The sequence below is a fragment of the Triticum dicoccoides genome, chromosome 2A (assembly GCF_002162155.2).
Source record: "Triticum dicoccoides isolate Atlit2015 ecotype Zavitan chromosome 2A, WEW_v2.0, whole genome shotgun sequence".
Taxonomy (NCBI): Eukaryota; Viridiplantae; Streptophyta; class Magnoliopsida; order Poales; family Poaceae; genus Triticum; species Triticum dicoccoides.
Genome location: NC_041382.1, coordinates 32,435,164 through 32,445,744, shown reverse-complemented (window position 1 = coordinate 32,445,744; position 10,581 = coordinate 32,435,164).

The window sequence follows — 10,581 nt, the reverse complement described above, 5'->3', positions numbered from 1 at the left end:
GGGATTTGAAACTTGCCTCAGGATGGCCCGAGATGCTTCCATGGGTCCCGCCGAAGTGGTCAAACGGTTAAAAGCTGACGGTCTTCTGGTGATCCTATCCCTTATCGTCACGCGCAGGGCCCCATGGATGACAGGATCAACAGGGCCCATCGGTGGCAACCTCCAACCAGCGCTCGCCACCCGCGCGCCCTGCCCGTTAGGAGCATGGCCACTGGCACCGGAGCCACCGGCGGCGAAGCAAGAATCGCCGGCACGGATGTCGCACACACCAAATCTCCACGGCAGCCGGGTGGTGCGGTGATCCGGGCCACCAAAATCGTCGTCGTCAGGAAGACCACTCTGCCCGCTGCCCGACGAGCCGCCAAGAAACCATGGCTCTCCCGCTTCGCGCAAATCCTTGACAGCATCGAGATGAATCAACGTCTTGTACTACAGCAGCGCAGGAGGCGCCTCCTCTCCAGGCTCCGGCACGACGAGCCACCGCAGCGTGGGGATTCCCTGAGGGTGAGCAGTCCATGCTGACAGCTTGAACGAGGACAAGTCCGCACGAGAGCAGGTTTCCGGCGCGACCGAATCCACTTTGCAAGACGAACCCAACAACTCTTCCACCACCGATCTGTCCCAGGCGTGGGGAGGAATGCCCTCGATCTCGAGCCAGACCTTGAACCCGAACATGGCGTGCACCGCTTGTGACTGGCGGTTCCACGGCCGAAAAAACAGCCTGTCTCCTTCAAACGCCACTATCGGACATGCAGAAACTCTGTTCCTCAACTCCGCAGAAGCGAAAACTACCAAGAAATCTTTTGGTCGATGGCGATGGACGGACACCAGGTCGGGCGGGATGTCCAGCTTTCCGGCTAGCACTTCATGAACTTGCGCCGCAGGGATCACAGGCCTCGCCCCACCGACGTACGCCACCATGGAGAACTGGAGGCGGCGCTCAAGATCTTCCACCGTTTGTGAACGACGCACGATGCAGATCTCTGTGGGGTCTTCCTCTGCATCGATGACAGTCTGCAACCGCAGCGGCGCCAACGGTAGCCAAACCAGGTGCGCATCCTGGCTCGTGCGCTGCTGGGGGGGAGGGGGCGGTGGTGCAACCGGCGGCGTGCCGCGTGCCGCTGCAGGGGGCACAGGGCTGGCACGGCGAGCCACCTTGGCCACCGTGTCACGCCTCAGCTCATCCACCGAAGACGGGCTACGGGGCCTCTTGCAATCCCTGGAGCCATGCCCGGGCAGCCCGCAGCGGAAGCAGACGATCTCGTTGATGCAGTCGACCCGGAAGTGTCCCTTCTCCAAGCAACGGAAACACTTGCCCCTCATCTCCGGCGACACCGCCGGCCTGCCCGAAGCGCATCCCGGATCACTGCTCTGCTCGCCCAAGGCATGGAGCTTCCTCCAAAGCTCCTTCTTTGAGGGGGGCGGCTGCACCCATGGCGCCGAAGGCGGCGCGGGAACAGGCTGCGTCTCCGCCTCCGCTCGCGGGCCACGGACCTCCGAGCCCTCCGACTCCGAGGAGATCCCCAACCCCGAGACCACCGATCGCTCAACAGGTGGCCTGAAGGTGGAGGTCACAGATCTCGGACTCGAGGCCATGGCGCGGGAGCGGCGTGAGCACGGGCATAGAGGAAGGAGAGGAGAGGTGGCCGTCGCGGTCGGAGTGACGCGCGGCGTGAGCGCAGGGCGCGGTGGACGCCGGTGCCGGAGTGGCGCTCGGCGGGAGAGGGGAGGGGAGTGGCGCTCACGCCGGGGCCGTCCAAGTTTACGATTGTGGCTACTGAGTTAAGCTCTATCTCTCTTTCACTCTGAAATGGACCCGAAGGTAGGGAAATGGGCCCTCCAGTTCAGGCCCAGAGGCGCCCTATGCTGCTGCTCGCCTAGACTGCCTAGGCCTGTTTTGTGCAGGTGAACAAGTAGCAAGCCTTCGTGGTATTTCATCAAGCAAACTTTTCTCAAAAAAAATATCAAGCAAACATTAACACAATGAAAAACATGTTTCCAAGAGGTTTATTGTAATTTTTAGTTGTGATAGTTACTTTGTATTTTTTTTTATTTCCTTTTTCTTAGTTTTTTTCCCATTTTAAATTTCATTAGTAATATATTTTCAAATGTGTGAATATTTTTTGAAAATTCAGAACATATATTGAAATCCATGAAGGAAACTCAAATTCATGATTTGTTTTCGAGATTTGGGACATTTTTTGAAATCCGATAAATCTTTTAAAATTCGTGATTAGAAAAATTGGAACATTTTGTGAAATCTGTCAACATTTTTCAAAATCATGAAAGTTTGTTTGGAAATCAATTTTTTTTGAAATCCAAGAACATTTTCCTAATTCGTGAATATTTTTGGGCATCTGGGAATATATTTTTAAATGCATGAACATTTTTTGAAATCCGAGAACATCTTTTGAATGAAACTTACTACTACCAGTAGTCTAGTACTAATAAATATGTACTGCTCTTGTGGAGATGAATGTCTGGTCTAATCAGCCCGGTGGTCAACTATTGGAGATAGTAACGGTGATTATACTCGAGTCAGTGTGAAAACATTGTATGTATGATATTCACCTTCTCAAAATTCTACAACTGATGTGCTAATATTGCAATCAGCACTGGTATGGTTGTGCTCCTTGTCTTCCATGCAATCTGTGATTGCGAATCAGTTGAATGGCTCGTGACAGCGAAATCTATCTTAGTTTAATGTTAACAATTCTTGCTAGAGATTGTATATATGTCGTGCTCTGAATGCGTGAATTCGGCTGTGTCGATCACAACTCCACTGTGTTTGTTCGGTGTGGACCCTCCTAGTGGAACCTTTGAAAATAGATTTATAAGCATAATTAGAAGTGTATGTCTTTGTGCTTCTGCAAACTATTTGTAATTCAGAACGAACTGAGTGGTTCGTGCCAAAAAAAATAAAACCTATCATCAGTCACGGAGTCACAGGGCTTAGATTTGGAAGTACGTAATAAAACCAAAGAGAGATTTTCATTTATGGGAAATGTAGGTGGCCTTTTTAATCGCTAACCGCCTGATCAAAAAGAGTGTGGCTGATTCCGCAGAGATGTAAATCAAATCTCAGGATGTAAATCAAATCAGTCGGAGCTGTCGGTTGCTTGCGCGTGTGGCCATCTGGTGGCATGTGCCGTCGGGGTTGCGTCCCATGTCGGTGGCCAGGATGGCCGGTGGTGCCCATGTCATGTGGGTTGGGTTGTATCGGTTTTAGCCTGGTATTCCATCAATTAACCGGGCAATTCTCTTCTCCTTAATCAATGAAAATGGCAAATATTTTGCCTCGTTTAAAAAAAAAATCTCAGGTTGTCCAAGCAGGCGATGAATATGTTTCTTCCTTGTGGTGCTATACTAGTAAATTAGTATCAAACAGATTGTCATGTTTTGCAAACCTTAGAAATACAAATTTAGCCTTCAGGCATGCGATTACCATTTACAAGTTGACTGGCTCATATGAGCCATGAGTTTCTGATGTGCCCTCATCAATTTAGCATTGGTATTATGAAAACCAGATGGTGTGATCGATGAAAAGGGTGTTGACACCCTTATAAAAGGGCTTCATTTCTAGAGAATTGATTAATTTGTTGCTACGGGACATGTTTGAATCATTCAATATCACTGCACTTCCGAGCCGAGTATATGCAAAATGAGATATTAGAAGAATACTGAATATGCGCATCTAAAAATTGTTCCATGTATCTATGGAGATAACTTCGCACTTGTATGAGGAAGCAACACCTGAACTCTAATCACACAAGCATAACCACAATGACAGTTTTTGGTCCTATCAGAATTTACATTTCACAATGATTTTACTACTGAATTAGTGTACCTAGTTGAAGGAGGGCAAGTTGCTTCTTTCATTATTTGACTCTTCGTGATACTCAACTGAAGCAGGGAGATCTACAAATCCTTGCCAAGGTAGGAAACCTGTGCTGCCTAGAGCTCTCAGACTAGTCTTACGACCAAAGTCATATACCCTTCAACAAAGATGAGTGTTCCCAAAATTTGACTTCTTATTGTTGAGTACCCTACCGTCAGCAGCATCAGCTTCACCAAGGAGTCTGCTCCTAAGGTTGAAAAAATTGTTTGGTCCTTCGTCGAGATGTAGTCTTTCTCTGGCATTAAAACCCTTCCGAGATTTGAGTGCGTTGGTGACCATGTCCCTCATCAGGTGAGAAAAGACATTGCAGCACATAAAGCGCAACCTGTTCTTACACACAAGAAGCGACCACAATCAACCTGTCCCAGCGAAAGAAACAATCACAGCAGAAGAGGATGATGATGCATGGTTTCCACCAATCCCCCGCTGCTTGAAGATCAAGAATCGACACTAGCTGGCTGAGGGAAGGCTTGCAAGGATTTCACTCTCCATCCTCGATCCGCATCTCCATCCATTCATCACTGCTTCCCGGAACTGCTGGCCTATTTGTCTTTGTCATGCTGTCCATATGCGTACCTTTTTTTTTTTTTGAAAAGGGGCGCTTTATTACTTAAAAGGTTTAAGTAACACCCGGCCTCTGCATAACTGAGATGCACACAGTCAACAATGTCCTCACAACAAGCGAAAAATAAAAATAAAAAAGGAAGGCGAAATACAAAGAAAGTATATTTGTATAGCGCCTAAACCGTCGGTGGCCCAATCCTAAGATCATGCTGCCACCCATGTTGGATAAAAGTATCCCTCGCCGTAACCTCCAATCGTGTACACACCTCCGTAAACAGGTCTCGATTCTCCACTCGTTGTAGAGAGGACCATAAACGAAGCGTCCCAGTACATCTGTAGATAACCTGCATAAGCGAAGTACTTTTATCGTTAAAAATCTTATCATTTCTACGTAGCCAAAGCGACCAAATCACGGCAAGCGCTCCCACCCTAAGTAGACTTCTGAACTTGTGATCAATCCCATGTAACCAATTGCCAAATATATTAGCAACACTACAAGGAGGGTACAAGCCAGAAGCTATTTGGATGACTGACCATATAGAACGAGCCAATTTACATTGGAAGAACAAATGTTTTATTGTCTCATCATGCGGACAAAATACACATTGCGTACTTCCATGCCAATTTCTCTTAATAAGGTTATCTTCAGTAAGAATGACTCCGCGACGAAGATACCATGCAAAGATTTTATTCTTAAGAGGTATCTTCATCTTCCAGATCTTCTTATTAATATCAACTGGCACGTCAGACTGGATCAAAGCTCTATACATAGATTCCACTGAGAATTGCCCATTCCCATGTAGGTTCCAACGAAATAAATCGGACCCCTGTGACAACTGTACCGTGGATAATCGTTGAAGTAATATGTTCCACGATTGAAGTCTAGGTCCAATTAAATCCCTTCTGAACGTCACATTGGGCGGAAATGATTCCAAAACCTTGGCAATAGTATCACCCTTGTGACGTACAATATTGTATAGAGCTGGATATTGTTCCCGGAGAGTAGCATTACCTAACCACTTATCCTCCCAGAATCTAATTTCCGAGCCATTCTTAATTGAGAAGGACCCATAGCGGAAGAAATATTTCTTCGTTGCCATTAATCCCGCCCAAAAATGAGAGTCCCCAGGCTTCCAGTATACCTGGGATATCGCCTTTGAACCCACATATTTTCTCCTAAGGAGGGTTTGCCATACACCATCTTCGGTCAACAACTTAAATAACCATTTGCCAAGGAGGGCTCTATTCTTAACCTCAAGGTCATGAATTCCCAACCCGCCTTGGTCCTTGGGACGGCAAACCACACTCCATTTAGCCAGCCGATATTTCTTTCTCTCGCTATCTCCTTGCCAAAAGAATCTTGATCGGAAGTAATCCAATCTATGTAAAACTCCTTTCGGCAATTGGAAGAAGGAAATCATATACAGTACCATGTTACTTAGTACTGAATTTATGAGGACCAACCTCCCACCCAGAGATAGCAGTTTACCTTTCCAACTGCTAAGCCTTTTTTGTAGTCTCTCCTCGACGTGTTTCCATTCAGCATTTGTGAGTCTTCGATAATGTATCGGTATACCCAAATAAGTGATCGGAAACTGGCCCAACCCGCATCCGAACAGGTCGGCATACAGATGGGCCTCGTCTTGAGCCTCGCCAAAACAAAACAATTCACTTTTATGGAAATTTATCTTAAGCCCTGAGAGTTGCTCGAATGCTGATAAAATTAATTTCAGATTTCTTGCTTTCTCGAGGTCATGATCCATAAAGAGAATCGTATCATCGGCATATTGAAGGATAGAAAGACCACCATCCACTAGATGATTCACTACCCCATCAATTTGGCCATCAACCTTGGCACGCTCAATCATGACCGCTAACATATCCGCCACTATATTGAATAGCATGGGCGATATTGAGTCACCTTGTCGCAATCCTTTCTTTGGTTGGAAATAGTTGCCAACGTCATCATTGACTTTAATGGCAACACTACCTCCAGCCACAAAACTATGAATCATTGCGCGCCACTCTGCAGAAAATCCTTTCATTCTGAGAGTCTGTTGAAGAAAAGACCACTTGACTTTGTCATAAGCCTTTTCAAAGTCAATTTTAAGAACTACCCCATTCAGTTTTTTTTGATGCAATTCATGAACTGTTTCGTGAAGGACAACAACCCCATCTAGGATGTTCCTGCCTTGCATAAAAGCAGTTTGAGAAGGACGAACCACATGTTCAGCAACCGAATTGAGCCTAATAGTCGCTACCTTAGTGAAGATTTTAAAGCTGACATTAAGGAGGCATATTGGACGATATTGTTGTATCCTTTCAGCCTCATTAACCTTAGGTATTAAAATAATTTCACCGAAGTTTAAGCGAAACAACTCTAGTTGACCAACATGAAGGCAGCCAAACAAGAGTAGGAGATCATGTTTGATGACCTCCCAAAAGTTCTGGTAGAACTCAGCGGGAAAACCATCTGGACCCGGTGCTTTGTTATGCTCCATTAGGAAAACTGCCTTTCTAACTTCCTCCTCAGAAAATGGAGCTGTTAGAAGGCTATTTTCCGCATCAGAAACCTGGGGGATGTCATCTGTTCGAGACTCATCCATCGAGAAGTTTCCTTCCTGAGGAGTCCCGAATAGATTTTTATAATAACTAGTGATATAAGACTTAAGTTGCTCATGCCCTTCAATCATGCCCTCCTCCTGTTGTAGGGAATGAATAAGTTTCTTCCGGTGTCTACCATTGGCGACACCATGGAAATATCTCGTATTCGAATCACCTTTGAGGATAAACTGAGATTTTGAATGTTGGTACCACTTGAGTTCCTCCTCGCGCAACATGCGAGCTAACTTGGCATTCGATTGACTCTTGATCTCTAATTCGAGGTCAGAGAGAGCTCTAATCTCTGCCAAAGCTTCTAAATCATCAATAATGGATGAAAGACGAAGCTTCTCCTTTTTGAGGATACCCGCAGTGTGCCTAGCCCAACCACGAAGGAACTTACGTAATGCACGCATTTTGTTGTTCCATTTGTGTATTGGGGTAGGCTCGGCAACCGGTTTATCCCACACCTCCTTGACCATATCATAGAATCCATCTCGATGTAACCAACCTAGTTCAAACTTGAACTTGCGTCGGTGTTGTGGACGTGGAGATCCAGTGGTTAAGAGGATGGGTGCATGGTCTGAGATAGCCTCTATACGAGGAAGAGCGCGAATAGAAACCATAGGGAATTTGGATTCCCAGTCGGTATCCATTAAAACGCGATCTAGTTTCTCATATGTCGGCTCCGGAAGACTGTTCGCCCAAGTGAACTGTCTTCCAATCATTGAAACCTCTCGCAAATCTAGACTGTCTATGACAGCGTTGAAAAGGAAAGGCCAGTGATTATCAAACCTACCTTAGCTTTTCTCGCTTGGAAATCGTAGCAAATTAAAATCCCCACCAATAAAAATGGGGTAGGGATTATCTTTCGCTAGATTAACCAGTTCACGGAGAAAAACGGCCTTGAGTTCATCCTGGGCTGCCCCATACACGGCGACGAGGGTCCATGTGAAGTTGTCAGCTTTGTTTCGGATATGGAGTTTAATATGAAACTCGCCTTCCGAACTAGCCAAAACATCCATAGTCTCTGTGTTAACGCCGAGTAAAATGCCCCCAGAACGACCTCGAGGTGGTCGTGAAATCCAGTTATAATCTATCCCACCAGAAAGGCGGTTAAGCAGACTTACTGAGAAATCACGTCTTCCCGTTTCAGATAAAGCCAAAAAATCTAAATTGTAATCCCTATTACATTCCGCAATGAATAGATGTTTAGCCAAGTCACCAAGACCTCTGCTATTAAAGAACATGCCATTCATGAGGAAACAATATGCGTACCTGTCATGGTATCACCTTTAATCCCCATGCTTGTATGCATGTTTGTTTTCTAATTTCCGGCAAAGTTGTGTGCGTGCTTGTGTCTGTTATGTATCTGTTTTCCTTTGGTTCATTGAATATTATTGTTAGGATGAACGACAACTATGTCAGATAATAGTTGTCAAATACTGTCATTCTTTGAGAGCAATTTCGTCATTATGTACTTGTAAGGGTTGATGTAAGTTTGCTATCCATATGCATACCTGAGAAAAACAATCTATCACAAACTGTGTATATTTACCTATACTAAGTGTGTCCGGATGTTATTTACCATTTCAGCATTCTGCATTCTTATATTATTGCAGACAGGAACGTATGTTGTGGTTGTGCTCCTCCAAGCAATCTGTTCTTAATTCGTCAGGGTTCCTCACTACTCCATGATACAAAGATATATAAATGGATATACTGAATTTACAAACTTAGTACCGGCAAATGGGTGTTCTATTTTGATCAGCTACGGAGTTTTGGAACCGACAAGGGATGCAAATGGGATGGTCTGAACGGCCCGGCGGTCGACTATTGGAGATCATTACTGTACTTATACTTGAGCCAATGCAGAAACACCGTACGTATGATATTTACCTTCTCACAATTATGCCATTGATGAGCTAATACTGCAATCAGCAGTTTTAGCACTAGTATGGTTGTGCTCCTCCATACAATCTGTGGTTGAGAATATATCTTAGTTTGATGTTAACAATTATTGCTAGAGATTTTTGACCCGAACCGACAGGAGCTCTGTCATTGCATTATAGAAGAGGGAAAAAACTGTACATTTTAGAGATTACAGAAGAGCGTAGAGAGAAGGGAGAGGAGAGCCTAGGCCACTGAACATCGGGAGGCTGAGCAGTGGCCACAACTACGGACTACTCTCTGAATGCCTCTTTGCAGAGTCTAAAATCCTCGGTCACCAGCATGAAAACTTGATGCGGCAGTAGCATTTTGCATTGGAACACCCTCCTGTTTCTTTCATTCCAGTGATGCCAAGCCACATATGCAGCAAAAGCAATCTGCTCCTTACCAATTTCTTTTGGAGCGATCAGGTGCAGCTTGCGCCACCAACATTTGACGGAATTGGAGGAGAGGGCCACGTCCGTCATCTGGGGGTGGATGGGCCCAGACATGTTCCAGACTTCTTTAGAGTAGGGGCATCCCAGAAGGATGTGAATTGCTGTCTCTGGGGCCTGGTCGCAGAAAGGGCAGGTCGGGTTGCAAGGCCAGCCCCTGGTGGATAACCTGTCCGCGGTCCAGTTACGGTTCTGGAGCAGTAACCAAAGGTAGAATTTGATCTTGTTTTCAGCCTTCACTTTCCATGCTTTCTCTAGGAGTGGCTGCCTAATTCGTCCCAAGAATTGGGCTTCATAGGCATCTTTAGCCGTGTAAATTCCTTTGGAGTTAAGGATCCACGTGATGCCATCATCGTCATGAGACAACTGCACTTCCTGGATCTTCTCCCATAAGGAAACAAATTGCTGCACTTGCTCTTCGTTGTTCATCCTATGTAACCCCTTCATCCAAAGGTTGTTTGTCAGAGCATCAGCGACCTTGAGATTCTTCTTCCATGCCAGTTTTGCAACTTCGGGTGCCAGTGCAATAGGTGCAATTCCATGCATCCACCTGTCCTTCCAAAAGTTGATCTTTTTTCCATTTCCCAAGGAGATCTTGGTGCAGGCCGCGAAAAGACTTCTGTCAACTGTGTCACAAGGGATTTGGGTGCCTTTCCAAGGTCTGTCGATGTTGTCCCATTCAAACCAGCACCATCTGAGTCTCAAGGCTCGGCTATAACAAGTTAACTCTTTGATCCCGAGGCCTCCGAGACTTTTGGGGGTACAGCATTGTTTAAAGTTTACAAGGCATTTGCTTCCCCTTGCTTCCTCATCCCCAGCCCAAAGAAAATTCCTCCTGCACTTATCAAGCTTCTTGATAGCCCATTTATCCATTGTGAAACACGAGAGGAAGAATGTTGCCATTGCCGTGAGGACTGAGTTGATTAGAGTTACCGCCCAGTTCTATTCAGAAGTCTTCCTTTCCATGGCTTGACTCTTCCAGCAGCCTTGTCTATCATTGGTTGCAATTCAGCACGCGTCGACTTCCTCCTGTTCAGTGGTAAGCCTAGTTATTGGCAAGGGAACAAACCCTCCTTTCCTTCAAAGTCCTGTAAAACCTCTCCATGCTCTTCATCGTTGCACCGGATCTTGAAT